Raw genomic sequence first — 19,819 nt, 5'->3', positions numbered from 1 at the left:
TCGAGAGTTAGGACCTGTGAAAACAGAAATTTAGATGGGAACAGCATAAGGGCCGTTGGACAATCACATACATAACATTGCATTACATGTTTTAAAGATTGTCTTGCTATCACAACTGCAGCCAAGTATCCAAATCAACGATGACAAAGTTTTTTTCAGTCCCGCCATATCGAAGAGAATTAATATGCCACTTGAAGCACTTTTGGGAGAGTGTTGTGGTTATCACTAGAAGCACAGAAAATTCAACTTCAGAGATATAGCAGTAGGATTGAGTGGTCAAAATATTAATATCAATGACCTTGATTGTGCTTTGTGTTACTATATTTTTGATCACTTTGCCACAGCATAGTTAGCTTCCTTAAGTAGCCATTCACTTCCAAACGTAGCTGATAGGGTGCTTTCCTTGATGTGCGTCGCGCATACCGGTGCGGGTACGAGATATTGTCGGGAGAGTAATTTAATAATGGGAATCCACAGTTATATATAGTGAATTCGGGATCCCAGGTAGTTATGATGGCTTCTGACGAAAATGGGTGGCGACTTGTGTTTCTGTTCATTGCCTAATGAAAAGTTTATCAATGTTTTTGCAGTCAACGTCACTTTGAATATTATTTCTTGTATATTTTCTTATAAGGTTAATGCGTACCGTATCAGCTACATTTTGAGATAATGTTGCAAGTATGATAGAAATTGAATCCAAGTTATTGAAAGTAACTCAAAAAGCAAATATTCAGGAGTGATAGTCAAGGTTTACCGAATCAGTTGAAAAAAGAAAGAGGCGAGATGAAGAGTTAATAGATTTGGTTTGAATCAAACTCATTTTTTCATCAGAAACACACCCTTATGATATTGCCGACAAAACAATACTATATGTGCATGCGATCTGCTCAAGGACTAAAAAAAACCTTTTCCAGCAAAAAATACATTTACCTTATAGATCAGTCAGAAAATTGTTTATTTATATCTAAAAAAGTTAAATAAAACTAATTAAATAAAATATAAATTGTTATACAGGGAGCAGGTAGAACATGTTGCACGAAGACTTACATTAAAATATTACTATTGAATTACTCTTTTAAACCAACTATGCATGCTGATTATACTAAAGATATGTACATGTGTGTCTTTATGTGTATATATATATATATATATATATATATATATATATATATATATATATATATATATATATATAGAGCGCTGGAGAGGGTAGAGCGCTGGACTGCTGACCGGAGGGCCCGGTTTCGATTGCTTAGCCTCTCTGGGTATCTGCAGCTCCACCCAAGCTATGTGATTTTTCGGGTACCAGATCAATTGATTGCTCGGTGGCATGTATACCTGAACAATGACTAAGTTCGTCGGTTCTGCTTTTATCTCTATTAGTAATATTCTCTGTTGTTTGTTCTATGTTTACCAGGCTTTGAAAACTAATTTCCAAATAACATAAATTATTTTATTAAAATCGTACATACACTAATGCTCGTGAATTTCGCCATCAATACAAGCCTTTGGCTGATGTCTCATTTAATGAAATGTAATAAGATGTCAAACCTTCAATTTCGCGCGAGATACTATATTCTTTTTATTACCCTTAGCATTGATAGATCAACGCTTCGTGGAAGATGTCGCGATTCACTGACAAATGTTCGAATTTGATAAAATACTATTAATTTTCGGACATTCACCAACGGTTTCATGGGGGGGCGGTTGAGGTCTTAAAAGTGCTAAACTTCGCAGCGGATCGTCAAGATAACCCATCCAGAATTGATGAGGTCCAGTTCCATTCCTTTGACGTATGCGGTATCCCATAAATAATGTGATATCAGAAAGATTGAGACTTGATTTTTCGGTGCCGCTTTTTTAGAAATCCCACTGATGACAACCCACCGACTACCAGTTGACAACCTAGTACTGCAGGCAATGAAAAAAGAACTGGGTAGAGATACGACACAGTGGAACTTATCATTTATGTGCCATGAGAAAAAACTCTTTATTGAGAATCTACGGCCCGGATCAAAGCCTCAGAGTGGGAATTTTTCAAGAAATATTTACCTGGTTAGGTTTTAGCATTTTAAAATTTTCATTAAAATCTTGGTGATAGAGATATTAAAATGCTCAGCACAGCTACTTATTGTTAAATATTTTTAACTTTTTGGGTTCTAACTTGTTGGTACCGCGATGGGAGGATTTTCTTGGCTTGACAAGTTTCTTGGGTAAGGTTTTCCGGGTTACTTATACTTATGATGACGCTTAAAATTTCAAGATTTAGAAATAAAAGGTTAATGGTTATTATGATCAAAACTTTAAGTAAAATAGTTAAATAGTTTTAATGAAAAAATATTCCTTAGCAATGTCCCTGCGGACTCGAGTAATGCAGACGTTTGAATACGAACACCTTATTGGAAGTTCAAATGAAGCATTTTAGTACACATATACAGTGTTGTGATATTTTCTGCACCACCTTGCAAGCCGAGAACCTGAATTAAGCAACCAGGCCGCTCCTCCTATCTTTTATAGTGCCTAATTTTTGGGGGAGGGGGTGTCTTACGTGCGTGTGGGTATACACTCACTCTGCCCCAGTGCCGAGGAGATGGGGCGACATGCAAGTGGGTGGTACCTTTGAGTCAATGCCTCTCCTCCGTCGGTGTCCCTGGTGCCTGGTCGCGTTGCTGCTCCCGCTGGTCCCGCTCTGTCTCCTTGGAGGCCCGCCCGCCTCCGCCCCTCCGCCACCGTCTTCCCTCGATCCGCCGGCGCTGGTCGCCCGCAGGGGCATACTAAAACACGGGTCGCCAGGGGAACTGCGTCCGCCCTGGTCGGCTCGTCTCTCTCGGTCGCTCTCGCCCCCTTCAGCCGGCGGCGGCCCTGCCAAGGGGGTCGAAGGCTCCGTCTTACGGGTTGATCCGCTCGATGGGGACGCGTTCGAATCCGCCGCCTGGCGCCCGCTGAAGGTGGAAGGATCCGGATGGATCGACGCCGCGTCGCCCTCCACTCGCTCGTCACGCGGACGATGATCCCTTCTCCCAGATTTACCGTCGTGGGTGATCAGAACCACCGCTCTTACCCCAGATTTTTCCTTACGGATTGGTTCAATCTTCCGAAATCTACTCCTCGTAATAAATCTCCTTCCTTGATTTTCCTCTTTATCTCCCTTGGGAGCTTTTGGCGTTCCTTTCGCGAATCGAGGAACAAAGAGTAGGCTCGTGACGAATCTGATTTTGTTGTCTTGAGGGACTCAGTTCGGTATTTTTTCGACGACCAGTAGGATTTTGACTTGAGGTCACCGCAAAGACTTTCCGATTTCCTAAGAAAGATTACCGGAGTTAGGAGTTATTCTGATTTTAATTAATGAATGGGAAAATGTGGATGAATTTTCAGAGTTACACTAGGGCAGCTCCGATGTACTTTGTGGTATGCAGCTTCGATGATAGGGAAAAATTTTGCGAATATTCTTCTGGGACGACGAAATATGGGATGTGGTTTTAGTTCAATTGGAAATTACCTCTAGAGATACACTTTCGAAAGCCTAGCTAGCTTCCTCTAGGTTCCAAATGAAAATATACGGTTTTGATTTCTTCGAGTGTGTTAATGGAAGAGAATGACTTTGTTATCGTATGTGTCTGTATTTTGATAAGTTTTTACGGCTTAATCTTCCTACAGCTTTCTTGTATTTTTAGAATTGATTGAAGGAAATGTGAAGAGAAAAGCAAGACGTTTTCCCAGGTGATTTTCAGAGGAAAAAGTTGTGGTATGAGGTTGATGGAGTTTTTGATGAATGATTATTAGTTCGGGCAAAGTTTGGTGACGCCAATGTTAATTAGTCTTTTGCTATTGATGAGCCTTCGATCGCGGAGAACTTTTGATCGTAAGCGATATAGGATATGGGTATAGCGATTATATAGGATATGGAATTACTTTAGTCAACCAACTGTAATGACGTATTTATTTCTGAGCTATAAGGAAGGATGTAAATCAGGAGTATGGTTGTTTCTAAGAAGTTTTCTCGAGAGGGCTAGAAGAATGTTTTCCTTGAAAATTAGCAACCAAATAAAATGCCCGGAGCGTGTGAATATTTTTGAAAAATATTATATTAAGTTCCAGAAACATTCAACGAACGCATTTGTTAAACTTGAGATAAGGTTAATATTCAAGGAAAGTTAACTTCAGCTTTTATGTTTTGCTGGAATATGATTAACCGAGTCTCCTGGGAAAATTTCAAGTGAAAGTGCTCAAGGACCAACGTGATAATTAATTATTACAAAATGTCAGTCGATATGTACCAGCTTTGTTTTGCTGGAAAAGAGCGACACAAAATTCCACAGCTTCAGTTAAAATTTTGGGGGGTCAATTTCAGGAACCGGGAAGAAGGGCTCTATTGTAAAGAATAAAGGATTAGTTTTGAAAGTCAGTCAAATAAGATGTTATTCGCTTTTTCCCAAAGAATCCAAAGATGCAATGTTTGAGATTGGGTAATATTAACTTTGCTCCTCTTAATGCCTTGATTTATGCCTCTTTGTTGAATGAAAATCACTCACCCGTTAACATACAATTATTAAGTACTTGTTCAGCCGAATGGTATTTTTTTCAAATCAAGAAAGTATTTGTGAAAACGCGTGAAATTTATCCGTCGAAGTATCTGCTAAGTTAAAAGGAATGAACTTTTTCTTTACTTATTGTTTTCCTTGCCAGTCTTCGATTTATGAGATTTTAGCAGATAATTAATTATTATTCAAAAAGTTATTTGTCTTTCAACTAGCTTTTGTTGAACTTTTTATTAGGTAAACTGTAACCACAATACAGTGACACTTCGTTCACATATGAGTTAAATACGCTAATTATAGAAAAACCTACCTTAACGGAACAAAAGAAAAAAATGTTTGCTTATTCTGGCAGTGACGCAGTGTTATTAACCTAAGCCTTAAAAGTATGACTTCTTACTTATTAGTTTTATAATTGATGATTTTACTAGCTCAGAGAGAGAACAGAGGAGATAACAAAAGTTGTGGAGGATATATAACAAAGGAAGACAACAAATATGGAAAGTTGATGGCTTACAATATTATTTGAAAAAAATCAACGGATTTGTTAACTCTGAAGGAAATATATTTGGGAATGGATTTGGACCAGCCAATGTTTCTTATTGCCAAAGAATGTGATTAGTATAGCTTGTACGTGAGATTGGGAACGAATCCCGATGTCATGAGATGAACGTGAATGGGTAGTAGAGCAAATGCTTCGAACTATGACGTATGATAAAAAATGTAGAACAAATTGTCTGTTGCCGGTGTGTTGTAAATAAGCTGTGTTTCAGCAGGATATAGATTGCCAACGTTTGTGACGTACGATAGTTAAGATAGTCAAATATCTATGATTGATTTTGAGAATGTGATTGAATTTCAATGGTGTTATGTTTTTGGTGATGAAGAATAATCAGTCACTTCTATAATTATGTTTCCATAATACTCGTAACGTGTTATACGAAATGCTTTTATTATTTCGAATAGTTATTTACGTGTATTGGAAATTTTTCATGCATGATATATTTTTTCATAACCAATATTTTCTCGAAAAGCTTGATCAGAATAATTTTCCTGAAGAAAAAATACACCGACACTGAACACTTTAAAAAAAACTCAATTTTCTCATATACACTCATCCATTCATAATTTTATTCCATTTTCTCAGAGAGTCTTGGAGACGCTCAGACGTCATCAATTTTTGACGCGTGCTGTTAACGATTTAATGTGCTTCTAAATTGAATTAATATAGTGCTTAGATATTTATTATGTGTACCTCCAGTGTGTGAAATTTCTGTTAGATTTACGGGTAATTTCTTATTGCGTGAGAATAAATTCACATCAGCTTTTTTCCCGCGTACATTTTATCAGGTTTTGACGATGCCTCCTTGTCGTCATCCCTTTCTCCAGATGCATCCATACCGACGTTACCACCATGCAACGCAGGCGCAAAGGTTTAAATAAATGTTCCACGTGTTCTCTTTTTTTGGAATTTCTTTCGTTCCCTGCGTGGAATCAACACGTGCACCCCTACTGTTTTGAATCAGACTATGAAGTAATTTTTCCACGATTTTATATTCTTCTTCGGAGACATATATGTGTCGAGAAAGACTGGATATTCAGGATCATTCACCTTGATGCACGTTGATGTTGGTTGGATTTATTCAGACACAGCTGCCGTTAATAGCACTGAAACCACTCAGGTGAACGCTTTGCTAAATGGTCGTACCCCCAAAATATTTTGTACTGTAAGCGTCCGTAAGCAAATGACCGTGATTTGTATTATTGAGCAGCTAGTCCTCGGTAGGGGCGTTGGGGTTTGCCAGACTAAACCACGGGCAGTGGACTTGTTGAGGTGTGTGTGCTGTTATGCCACTCAATTGTATTTACTGCGTACTCATCAACTTATAGGAGGTCTCCTATGTGTATCAGAAACGTATATAGGAAGTTTCACCATCTAAATCATATGCAGTTATAATAAGATGAGCGGAGAATTTTCGAGGTGTGCGAGTATTTAATTTTTGCTCCCGAAGGATCGCGAGAATGAAAATACGCTAATGTATCTCTCCCTTGAATAGTTTTTTTCCTCGGAAGAAAAGAGGGGAAAGAGAACTTTCTTAGCGATTTGAATACTCAAGGTGTTTCATCGGTAGCTGTTTCCGTCAGTTGGGGTTCCCGAAACCAGGAGACACTGCTGCTCTAGTTGTCACACTCCTTTCATATATTTTTGCCTCGAGACGTCCACCGTCGGATTTTCTGGGATAACTCTTCCGGCAGCGACTCAAAGGGCTTCTCGTCTTTCCTCTTCTACTGTCATTCGGTTCCGGTATCAGAGGATCGCCTTCTGGAAAATTCAAAGAGAAATTGAGAAATTAAAGGTCGTCCTAGGAGTTATACATGATATTTGTACACGTGAAAATTCTGTTAACATTAAATGCCCTTGTGAAATGTTTATTTCCAGATATTCGTTTGTATGGACTACTAGTCCAATACAGGTTTTTTTATTTCTCATTGCTTACTCTTAAATTATGATTGGATTATCCGTTATTTAGATAGTTTTGAGGAAGGGTAGACATAAGTTAGGAATGTTCAACGGAATGAATTGTGGAAAGAAGTATGCGGTATTGTGGAGTGGTTTATGCCGGATATCGGTTGTTTTGTTAGGAGAAGCAAGTAACTTTTAATTTCGCAATGGCAGGTAGTTAGCCCTGGAGCTACTACCAGGGATAACTACCCTGCCTTTACCTTGGCCTGCTAACCGGAAGGCCTCTGGGCAACCCCAGCCTCACCCAAGAATTGTGATTTTTGGGTACCAAAATTTCCATTTTTTTCCACATTTTTCATAGATGGCACAGGGACTGATCACCCTGCCCTGATGTGTGAATTTCACATGCCGTAGGGCTTAGTATTGAGTGAGCTCTACCTTAAACCTTCAAACTGACCATCGGGTTGATAAATGAGTTTAACATATATTTGCTTAATGGTTCATAAACTAGAGTAGGTGGAGCACGTCTTGGAAGTGTTTTCGACCAAATTGATCAAGGTAGTGGGGACGTAAAAAGAAGAATTGTGTCAGGCAAAGATGCTTTCACAAGGAGAAGGAAGTTCATTTCAGGGACTATGGGTAAGGATGTTAAGAACAGGATCGTCAAAACTTTAAATGGAGCGTAGTTTTGTGCGGCGCGGAAACATGGTCATTGATTCAGGATGATAGACGTAGATTGTACACTTCTAAAATATGAGTATGAGTATGAAGAAAAATGGAAAAAGGGAAATGGAAAGAAGGGAAAACAAAAGAGAGAGTACTTGGCATTGTGGGGGAGGGGAGGGGATTCTTGGGAGAAATACAAATGAGGCAGGAAGGATAAATACAGAGTAATTTGTTTGGCGATGGAATGTTGAAGGCTTCGATAGAGCGGAGAACTTTAGGCAAGCAAAGTTGGGGTAGAAATAGGATAGGCGTATTGGATGGAATGAAAAGAGGAAGGAAGCATGGGGAATTGAAGAAGGGCGTTTTTTAACGTCGGCTGTCAGGCTGTTTATTTAGGAGAGGTAAGGAAATGTATCGTTGTACCATTGTATAGATTGTTTCCATCCAAAACGTACCTTAAAATTTATAATACCAATAATGATAACAATATGCTCCATGATTGGAATGATTTTTTTCATTAATACCAAATGGACTAATGCCATAATTGTACAAATATGTATTTAGCCACCCATAGCTGCCCAAAAAGGTACAATTACCCGATTAACATTTATTTAGATACTTGAAAAGGTTAAAACCTCCAGTGTAAGACTAAGGGTACAAGAAAGGAATCACCGTACCGGAAGCAGGGTTTTTTATTATGTAACCCATCAAATTAAAAAAAAATGTTTTAAAAATTTATTATCTACCCATGGATGCCTATGCTATAGGGAAAAATACTGAAATGTTTTGTCATGCAAGTAGCAGTTCCGTTGGATAATACTGTATATGTATGTTGAGAAAACGAGATGGGAGCACAAAACCTTAAAAAAACGAATTTTCACAAATGCGAATCCTTGAGAATTTCGGAAAAACCTGGAACCAGAAATTATCTAATTGCTGGTCATTCTGTTGCATTAATTTTGGCAGATAGGCAATCATTACTGCTAGATGACAAAAGGGTATGCTATTGCATACATTGAGCTAATTTTCTTCGAGGCACTCCGTATTTCCTTGGAATTTCTGTTTACTTGTTTCTTGGCCAGCGTGGCTACAGTTTTTTTGGGGGGGAACACTCAGTCAAATTGACGTATTTACGCAAGCTCAAGTTGAGACCGCGGAACGGAATTCAGGGATGATCTCAGGGGCTAATGCTGGGCCGTGGGTACAACACTCGACCCACTTATTTTTCCGCTCCCAAACGGGTGACTGGGCTTGTTCCGTTGCCAAGTTGTTTAAATAGGGTAACTAAATGAGATCAAAGCTCATTAGTCGCGGATTTTTTCATTAAATAGGTACTTTGCTTTACCTTCTGTTTAACTTTCTTTGAAAACGTTAGATAAACAATCGTCATAGTGAGTTTTAAAGTTTCAAATTTTCTAATATCGCTCTCCAGGTGTGAAACCACGCAAGCTACATTGAAATCTTGTCAGGATCAAGGCATTTAAATGGCTTAAATGAGGTCGCCTGAACTTCCTCCCGCTCAACATGTAGTTTTCAGGGATTGTTATATAAATCTCGTGGTTAAGATTCAATTCTAGCCGCAGGTTAAAATTAGTGAGACCCAAGCTGAACAAGTTGTTCCGCGCTAGCGAGTTTGCACTGTGAAGAAATTGCTTTGGCTGCGAGGGGAACTCTAAAGTAGGACTTAAAGACAGTTAACTTGCAGAAGTTTAGTCATGCCTTCCATATAGTGAGCGTCTTGAAATATAAGCCATCTCCATGAACTTTGATCTCATTAGGTTCCCGGATATTTCGGTCGTAGTGGCGTATTTTTCATTAATTATGCTAATTATTCCGTTTCCTGGAGTACCCATGCTTGCGTCATAATGAGTTTCCGTATAACGTGCGTAAGTTATGTCACAAAAGGCATCTACTCGGTTTCATTTTTCACCTCGAGTTTTTTCACGTGGAAATTTCGTGCCTCGTAATCAGTTAAACTTTTTTCGCTTTCACATGCGTGAGCTGTTAGCGTTAGATACGAGAAAGTTATGATTCGGTGACGGAATTAGTATTAAAATTTGTTTTCCCCAGTTATATTGGCTTTAATTTAAGCATTGTGTCATTTACACCCTCGTCTTTGCTCTGAAAGCTACCCAAAGAGTCGTGGAATGGAGTGAAAGCACTAATGGAGAAATATAGACGAGGAATAGAAAAAGGTAATAACAACCTTGGATTGAGAGTGACAATTTAAGCTATGCATGACAAGTTTTTTAAGGAACGAAAAATCTCTAAATTAAAAAGTTTAGGCAGATTTTTCTTCTGAAATAATGGCCAAAAAATGTTAGCCAATATTTATACTAGTAATTCGTTGTTTACAACACTATCAGGACACGAACACGCACACCGTGATAATTAGGAGATCATAACTTCCAAAAAATGTTTTAAATAGGTGAAATACCTTAAAGGAATGAATACTTAATGGGACTTTAGAAATGGACCCATTCGCAAAAATTAAAGTTATAAAATTTAATCTTGTATTAACCTCACTTTTCTGTAATGATCCCAACCAAAGTTCGGAGGGTTCTTATTGATGCGTTGCATTTATTCTTAAAAATGCTTCAACTTGTGGAGCTGCACTACTCTGGACCTTAGACCATTCCCGTGATTTCCTGTCAAATAAAACTCTGTTGACTATATTTAAAAAAAAATTGAGACCACGAAAGGAAGTGAGAGGGAGGGAATGTTTTTGAAAATAAAATGTCGGCGGCCAATCAACAATGAGCTTTTGGCAAAAGCTCTTTATCGATTCCCAGCGCCGAAAGAGAGGTGTAAAATGACGCGGGCGGAGCGGAAACTAAAAGGTTTCGAGTCACCCAATAGGTTCTCTCAGCTTGAGGATTTTTACGCGGGTGAGTGCGTTTTTTTTCTCGTCTGGCGGGAAGTGTGCCAATTGCCGTTTCCATTCCAACCCCCCACCCCCTCCTCCCCCAATCCCCTTTGCCGATCACGCGACGGCGACTATATGTATTTTTTTTCATTCCCGTAACCCCTTTACTCCTTCGGATCTACTGTCCTTGACCCAATGGGGCAACACGTCCGTTGACACACGTACGAGGGGACCCATGTAGTCTGTCGGTCTCTCCTCCTCCCTCACGGTTTTCTTCTCTCCCTCGATGTCAATAAAGTCCGCACGGTGCATGCAGCAGCGCATCTCTCCTTTCCTTGCTCACTCGGATTCCGCATTTTTTTCCTTTTGCTTTGTGATGTTTCTAGCACTATCATTTATATGTGCCGGGTGGCACTTTTGTCTCCCAAGTGTATTTCTCTCTTGCACCCATTTCTATTGCTCTTTTTATTACTACCTCTATGAAATTCTGCTTTTTGGCGAAAAGGAAATCTTTTAACCTCCTCTCTCCGTTATCAATTATTTATCATTGTAATATATTTGTGGATTTATTTTTGTTTCGCTTCATAAGTCTCCACAGTAATTACCTTTTAGGCTTCATTAATTATGTATAAAGACCGAAGGTTAGGACGTGTACCTGCACTAAAACTGGAATTTTAGAGTTTTAGAAATCGAATGTTTTTATTTAACTTTTAGGCATTTGGACCATACTAACATCATATTGCGTCTTTTTGCGTAATATATTTGTCTCTTTAAAGTATTTTCACTTAATTAATTTTGTCTGAAGAATTATTTCGTCGAATTTTTGCGCACAATCTTCATCATATCGATATCCTTTACCAAGAGATGAATTAATGTTAATATATTAATTAAAAATCAATATAGTTTAGGAAAATTATGCCTCATCTAGGAATACGGTAAACAATATATGCAATTATTTTCGCTGAAGAGTGTATACATTGGAGAACAAAAGTTTGACCTTATGTCAAACTCGAAGCCAAACCGTGGGGTTGTTTGATTGTTCCACTTGTTTGGTTTTCGGATAAACAATTAACGACATCATACTTTATATCGCTCTTAAAAGTGGCGTTTTGAAAAAGTATGACCTAATTTTAAAATGTTGTTTAGATAAGTGAAGGCAGTGCATTTTGAGAATACCTTTTTTGTTTCGATACGTTAAAACAGATTAGAAAATTAGGATAGTAACGCTCATATTGAATAAAGGATCACAACACTTATGTTGCTTATCCGGCGGTATATTGTTCAAACTCAACTTGTAATTGCTAATGATACCTGCATTCTTAGCTAAATCTTTGCTATGATGTCGGTTTTGTTGGTGAAACAGTGAAAACTTGACCAACTTTTTTGCTCACTGAATAAGCACCCAAATCTACTTGCAGTATATGTCGAAGACCTATTGTTTAACTAAGCCACGGATATCGGGACAACATTTGTTAGGTACTTAAACAGCCACAAATATCATAATAAATGTTAACTCAACTGGAATATCCTCAACACATACGACTTAAGCGGCATGAGAACATGCTGACAACACGTCGGCACACTCTTGTCATATTAAGAGTTACAATTCTGCATTTTTAAACAGAATATACTTTTAACAAGATTTTAATCAGTCGGAAAGAAATTCTTCCTGGCTTTTCCTGTAGTTTTCTCAGAACCTACGGGAAAATTGACTTTCGTACGATCGCTCAAGGATAGACGTGAAAATAAATATTTCACCTGCTTTTGATCTTGTTTTGACAGTATTGAATTTATGTTTATAGCCGTAGAAATCATGATAGAAGTTTGAGCGTTGCGATAAGTTATACTCGTCTGAGGGCTCAGGCAAGGTTAGCGGAGTCATCCCTTTTCGTATCGATGCCATATTTTACTAAAAATTTATCGGCTTGAGAGACATTCTTGTTATAAAATGGGAGCATAAAAAGGTTATACTTCTTGGCCGAGTGCGCACGGTGCTAGTAGAGTTTTCCTTCTTTTCACTTTTTTACGACTTTCAGGGGGACAAAGTGACGTATGGTGTATCCATTACATGGAGAGCTTAAAATAAACAAAATATTGCCCTTGGAGGTCTTTGCTCAACTTTTAAAGGAACGTGCATTCTTTAAAATCATTCCTTTTTGAACTTTCTCGACCCTTAGCATAAAGCATTCTTGTGATTATTTTTAATTTTCAATATCTTGACGGTCACCATCACGTGAATATGGTACCAACCTATGAATGACTACAAATACACTCTCATTTATTTCATTTGATAAATTATTGAAGGTTGTTGGTTTGCTGTATACCTTTCTCAAAGGATTGTTGGGTGATAATTCTTCACATTGTAAAATGACCTCAACGATCAATATTCCTCTCGTTGGCCTTTTGGAATATTTTCTGTGTCTCAGCCTTTTGTTTATCGTTGTTTACATGGCGATATTAAATGATACCACTATTAATGACTAAATAAGGTGTAGTGCTATGAATGTTACTGAAGGGGTCTCACTGAGTAATACCAGTCGTGAATTACATTTAAATCGTAGTTGAAAAAATGTCAGAACTGTTTCAGGGCACAAATTCCTGCTCTAAAGAGGCCATTTAAATGTATGCGTTATTAAATTGGCGCAGAATTAAATTTTTGCAATGATTATATAGCGTTATTTCTTTACTAGCATTTCTCAGGTTAAATGATTTTTCTATTTTTTCCTGTATTCTGTTTTAATTAAAATTAAAAAAAGTACATGAACACCGTCTATTATTAATAATTTTCGGTAAATATTTTTCTCTGTTACACTAATATTTGACCTTTTGTGAGCGATATATTTTTTCATCCTCTATTTTTAGTCACGGACGGTCAATTTATTTCTACATTTATCAGGCCCCGTTCATGTTGCAAATTAATATCGATAAATTTGTGAAGATATTTCATAATAGAATTCCTTACTGCTCCTTTTTATGTGCGCGTTTTCTGAAAATGAACTTCTGAGCCCATCTCTGTTGTATAGAATTTAAACTATTTTAATCTTGCTAAATTCTACTTTTCAAACTCTTTTTGCGCCTTATTCACCGGAGCCATGGATAGCATGATGGATCCTCATCCTTCATCCCATCCAAGTCTGAAATGGCAAATTGTGTCGCAAGAATTTTTATTACTCTTCGTCCCTGTCGCACCATTTACGATGTTCTCCAATTACGAAGCAAGGAATGTAGGAAAGTAAAGATTTTGAATTCATATTCCTACATGCAATAAAATATGAATGGTAGAATACCATCGTGTTGCGAGTAGTGTGTAGCGAGTAGTATCGTTCCACTTCTGCATTCAAATGGTGAGCCGGGGAAAAATTTCCTCATTTTCTCCATAAAAATAAGACACGTGGTTTAAAAAAATGGACGTTATTGGAAGAAGGGAAGGATTCTCGGGTGCACAGTATATTAGTCTATTGTTTATCTTTTTCTATTTCCTGCATGGATTTGCTTTTTAAAAACACCAGATGTGAATATTGGTTTTTCTCCTTCGTGGATAAATTTCTCGGGATTCCACGGAAAATAAAGGTCATAAGATGTTGAATTTATTAGAATTGTCTTTATAGTTCTCATATATTTAAGGTCTCTGTTGATTTATTCCGCGTTTCTTCTCTCAAAACTCAACTGGCGACGGCTGTAGAAAATATTTTGGGAGAAGTTAGTAGAACGTTGGAATATCTCAGGATTGGCAAAGTGACAACTGTTTCACGCTTTATGTCCTGCAAAACTTCTGCCCTCACCATGAAAGAGGAGTAAGATTCAATAGACTTCCCTATAGTAATGCGGTATCATCGCTCATATTAACTTAAGTGTAAGAAAAAGCTGATCTGTCTTTTGAATGGATGGATCTATGTATTAATTTCTTCTATAAATTTATCGTTTGGAATTAATATGTTAATTCTTTTTGAAATATAAATTTATTTCGCTTACCAGAATAAAAAAAAATAAAAAATAACAAAAAATCATACAATACTTTAGCATGTAAGAAAACTGTCAATCGGTATATTTCACTGAAGACCAGGCAGAAATCATCTAGTGTAAAAATCATATGTCACGGAACTCTTTGAAGCGACTTATATTTAAGAATCTTCGAATAAAAGTCACTTTTATTCCAGATTTAGGGTTTTTGGGTCCGAGTCTTATAAAATGGATTACTTCTCATGGTATCCATTTCCGGTTTGCCCTAATTGTTGGGAGTAGAGAAGGTCAGGAGCGTGTTTATAATGGAGAAAGGTGGTGGAGTGAAGCCTGGCGACAGGGAATGATACAAAAATAAACGAAAAACGATAGACGACTCTGTCATTAACCCACTTCTGAAAATAAACCGAGGTTGCTTTGCCTCTCTCTCTCTCTCTCTCTCTCTCTCTCTCAAGGTAGGAATGATGGGTTGTTGTGCGTCTATTTTCCCTCGGGGACAGTCAAGTAGGAGGCGACATTGTTCCTTGAGTTGCCTTCCAGTTCGTACGAACCTAGAACGTGGGGACTGAAGGCCTAAAAGATGACGATACTTAAATGACCTCAGACATCCCTGGGAATCAAAGGAGTTGACGAATATTTTTCAATTCTACGATAGGATAAATATGTCAGGAATTAAAATCAGTAATGTTTAAGTGGAATGGAAACCTTTTCGTCTAGGTGACCTCTTAATGTGGCGTACCAAGAAAACCCTAAATAAACAACGGAAGTATTTGGGAGTATAATTCCTGAAAAATCCGTAGATTATCTAAAAACACAACTAGAAAAATTATGTCGTTGGTTCTTCTTTCATAAACGCGTTCTAAGTTCTGAGGTCACCCAAGTTTTTCCTCGTGTTTTGAGAGGTATTAGAAAGATGTGGTTGAGCTGAAAATATGCGCTCCCATGTAAATATAAGCCATAGCTGGCCGTACCGTCCAGTGCACAGGGTTTGTGTTGCTGTAGCTGGAGTGAAAAACGTTTTCAATAGTAAATGTGCCGTCGTGTAGTGTACAAGAACGACGTGATTATCCGATGTTTCCACTTATATAGTTTAAAACCCATAAATATTAATCGTCAATTGAGTGAGGCATGTGTTAATGGTGTTATGGTTGTAAAAATTGTGCGTCCGTAGTTGCGATAGTTCAAGGAGGAAGAAATTCCTGTGACAACGATCCGAAGAAGTCTCGGCCACGGGATATCAGCAATTTTCCAGGGAGGTCCATTCCTACCCTTAAAGAAACATATTTGGGGGCTAGAGAATCATGGCTTGACACGTTACATCTGCAGGGATATTATGTTGAAAAGTAACTTAAGTTAAAAAATAGGAGACATTAGAACTTGAGCGTGCCTCGTTAGCGTACCAACTATTAGACCCTATAGGCTTTCGGGTGTTGAATAAGGTGTTGCTGACACACTAGGAAGTTGTTCGGTTTTTATTTTTATTGCGCACACCGGCATAGTTGGTAATTTTTAGTCCGTGTGGAAATAAGTTTTAAAGACACATAAAAAGTTGTTACGATCCTAAAACTTGCACTCGCCGTAAAATGGGTAGGAAAACTTTGGGTTTTTATTGACTGTATCCAGTTAAATTCTTAACTTGTGGGTGATAACATTCTCACCTGTTATCATCTATTACTAAGTAATATTGTAGTTTTTACCTTGTTGCCATACTCCATAAAGCCCCTAATGCCATTTTTAGGTATGAGTTGTAAACTAGCTATAAGATTAAAATAAGGTATATATAATTGCGAAATTTTTTGTGCTAGTTTAGCCAAGGCAATTAGTTTAATAATTAATATGTCAATCGATATTGGTTAAAGTAGAAAAAAGAAATTACTCATTACCTACCGTAATTGATTCAGCATCCTAATCGTATAATTAATTGATATATGACCAATCAGAACAAAATGAATGCGATATATTTGTTCTTATGTCTACTGTTTGAGTGTCAACACTATCGATTCGTAAAAATAGCTATTCAGATCTCCTTAAGAAATGTGATGGAAATCAACGTGAAACCCGCGGAAAAATAATATTATTTGTGTGTGTGTACCGATATTCTGTGTAATTAAAAATAAAATTTTACTGGACTGAAGCAAATATTATTTTCTATGCCACTCTTGCTAAGGTATCCAAAGAATAGAATAAGTGACAATAATAAAATATTGAGATGCTGCTGCATTCAGAACGTAGATTCCCTCAGTATTGCCTTAAAATTGCATCCAAGATTTGAGTAGATGAATATATTCCTGGCTCACACTGTTTGTTTGTATTTCAGAATTTTCACTAATGCTCATTTAAGTCCTAATTATCTATAGCCAGAAAACGTAGCAATTGCCTGTTTTTTTGGAAATTTCAGGAAATATTTTGAGTTTTCCAGATTTTACACTCAGTTATTTTAATAACTTTAAGCTAATCATCGAATGATAAAAAAATGGCGAAGATAAATTGTTTTGTTAGATATTACAAATAATGGCTACCAGAATTCTCATTATGCTTCATCAAATAATCCATTTCATTTTTACCCAATGAGGTGGAAAGTTTATAATATCCCATACATATGTGCATGCAAAATAATTTAATGTAATAATAATTCGGAGTTTTCCATTTAAGTAAAGATATGAGGAAATACATGAAAAACTATATTCACTCGTTAGGGAAGTGTAGAAAAGTCAGGAATGAATAAATCAGAAATAATTTGCTACACCGAAACACCTTTTTCCTTTTACACAGTTGAATTTCCTTCTCAACACATTTCCTATCCAACTGGCGGCTAAAGAAACCTAAAGTGCTCTTTGAATGTCATACCCACGTAGGCCAGGATTATCACCAAAAATCCCATTATCTTGTGTAATTCGTTTGTTTCGTTTTTACAAGTCTTTTTGCGAAGAATATTTGAGAGAGATTCAAAATTTATTGGATTCCACGGGTCGGTACTTGGGTTTTTAATTAGGATCGGGGATTAAACGATGTGGAGTGTAGGATAAAGGGCTGAGACTGAGGAAGAGCGAAGTTTCTATATGAGATTCGAATTCCTCGCTGGAAGGATACGGAACGGTTTTTTTTTGCACATAGAAAATAAGATTTGGCGGAAGAGAGAGTAATCTAGGTTATAGGTGGAAAGGTGGTGTAGGTAGGTGGCGAGTATTTGTTTTTATAAGTAGGAAGGGGATTTATGTTGAAGAATCCACTAGTTGTCCAGGAGATATAAATTTCAATTGTTTGCCATGAATAACTGTTTTGGGACCGTGATCGTGGATGGGACGTGAGGTTAATTTTTAGAGCCTTCCAGCACGAGGAAAATGAAATTTGGTCACTTCGGAATAAAGTTAATCATTGCTGTGAAAACAACCGCCGCTTTTGAGCTAATGAAAGATTTGTTTTCAGCGTTGGAGGGTCTTTGATGCTGTGAGGAATAACGTCCAAAATGTGTTGGAATAGGTTTTTGAAGAGTGAATGATAGACTATTGTCTGGTTAAAACTGTATGCGGCATTGAGGAGATTTAATTAGGGAAGGATTTCATGAGCAACCGACTTTTTTATGATGTTGAGTAAAAAGAAAACTCCTGTAGCCGTAATAAGTTAGCACAACTCGTACTGCAATGAAAACAAAATTTTGTGTTGATGGTTTGTAGGAAAATAAATTCCATGACAGTGACCAACCACCACCTCTCAACCAGAACACCCTTCTGCAGTAGTTTACGGGAATGTTTATTCCTTGTCAGTGACCAACTACAGACCCAAACACTCAAACTCAATTGACAGGGTTAAAGGGACTCCGTTAAGGATAGCTGGGTATATGAACAGATATACACTATCCGTGACTGTTTACAGGAATAAATACCGCGCCAGGGACAAACACAGAGCTGACACACTCGCAAACACTCAAGAAAAACAATCACTCACACATTCAAATAGGGCGTCACTACTGGTAGAATATTTTTCAAGTTGAGCAAAGTTAGCAAAGAAACAGAGAAAGACGAGAGTGTAAATCGGATATGCGTATTTCGGCTACAATGTCGTCCTCCTCAGCGAACTGAAGGAAAAAAGACCTGCAACAAAAGGTTGTAAATGGTAAGATTCTTTGTTCATTACGGGACGAGTTGTTCTAACTTATTACGGCTACCCGAGTTTTCTTTTTATTTTATTAATTTACGAGGCCGTAGAGCTCAAATTCTTTTATTTTATGATGTTGAGGTTATTTTGATAAGATGGAAGCTTTCACGTCGAGATTGACGCCGTAGTGTATGAACTAGTAATATATGCATTGGAATTTGTTGCATGTAGAATATCAGAGATCCTTCACTTTGTTTTCGCATTTGTTTATCCATGGAAAAGAATAAATCGTATCATTTATTGGTTTGTATGATTTTTTCGTGTTTGCTCAAGTGGCGATATCATTCAAGTAAGCTCACGCTTGGCGTTTAGGGAAAAATGATCAAGATACGGAAGACGTTGATGGTGGCAACTAGATGGCACAATTTATTGTCTGATAAGTCATTACCGTACTTTTTATGCCGGATTAGTGGAGGGCTGTCTCCTAAAAAACTCCGAATGAGTTTGTGGACATGGCGGAATTACGGTATTTTTAGGAATTGCAGGATGAGCTGTTGCGGCAAAATGATTGCATGATAAGGATGTGGAAATTAGCATGTCGGGGAAAGGAGTTAGAAGAGAAAGCGTCATGAAAAACTTTATGGAAATCCCTTCTCAGACTCGAGAAATACGGTACGGCCTTAGGCCTCGGCAATTAGCGTCTTGCAACACATTATCCTTGAATGTTGTGAGTTGATAAATGACGGAGATTGGAATGGTGGAGCCAAATTGGTGAGATATATGGAATGGGAGAAGTTTAGGCATTATTATTTTGTTAATAGTTTTGAGAGGTATCTGGTAATGAGGAGAGAGGTGAGAAGCTTTTGGAATTTGTTTGAAGAACATCTTTTTTAGAATATTGGATCATAATGATTATGGGCCACCAGATTTGTGAGAAGAAATTATCGTTATGGTAACCATTAGAAATATTAAATATATATCATATTAAGAGGAAGGAATTTCCGAGATAAGGAATTTTAACAGCTTCAAACGATGTTCTCCGGAGCTGATACAGTATTATTTGTTATTTTCTGCTTTCTGCCATTTTCTATTGCTTGCACAAAAGCGGAGGGTGTTGAGGGGTAAGAGAATAAGTTTATGAAGTTTCGAAGTATGTTTTCACCCTTTCTGACATAATTTGACTTTCCTTATTGGCGTAGATGCTACAGTCTGTGTTCTTAAAGTCGGGTGTTT

At 37.5% G+C, this 19,819-nt stretch overlaps 1 long non-coding RNA gene across 2 annotated transcripts in view; it reads right to left on the bottom strand.

The window, feature by feature from the left end:
- The window catches only part of LOC139701014 (uncharacterized), a 246,611-nt gene continuing 226,792 nt past the window's right edge, over nt 1-19,819 (bottom strand). For both annotated transcript variants that reach the window (XR_011703911.1, XR_011703910.1), the window contains exons 3-4: nt 2,618-6,858; nt 1-225 (exon numbers count right to left, since the gene is read on the bottom strand). This is a non-coding gene — a long non-coding RNA (uncharacterized lncRNA). The remainder of the gene's footprint in view (nt 226-2,617; nt 6,859-19,819) is intronic.

Source organism: Hetaerina americana, unplaced genomic scaffold (genome assembly GCF_022747635.1).
Source record: "Hetaerina americana unplaced genomic scaffold, ioHetAmer1.1.p SCAF_11, whole genome shotgun sequence".
NCBI classification, from domain to species: Eukaryota; Metazoa; Arthropoda; class Insecta; order Odonata; family Calopterygidae; genus Hetaerina; species Hetaerina americana.
The sequence above is the reverse complement of the archived record's forward strand: the minus strand, read 5'-3'. Positions and strand labels throughout refer to the sequence as shown.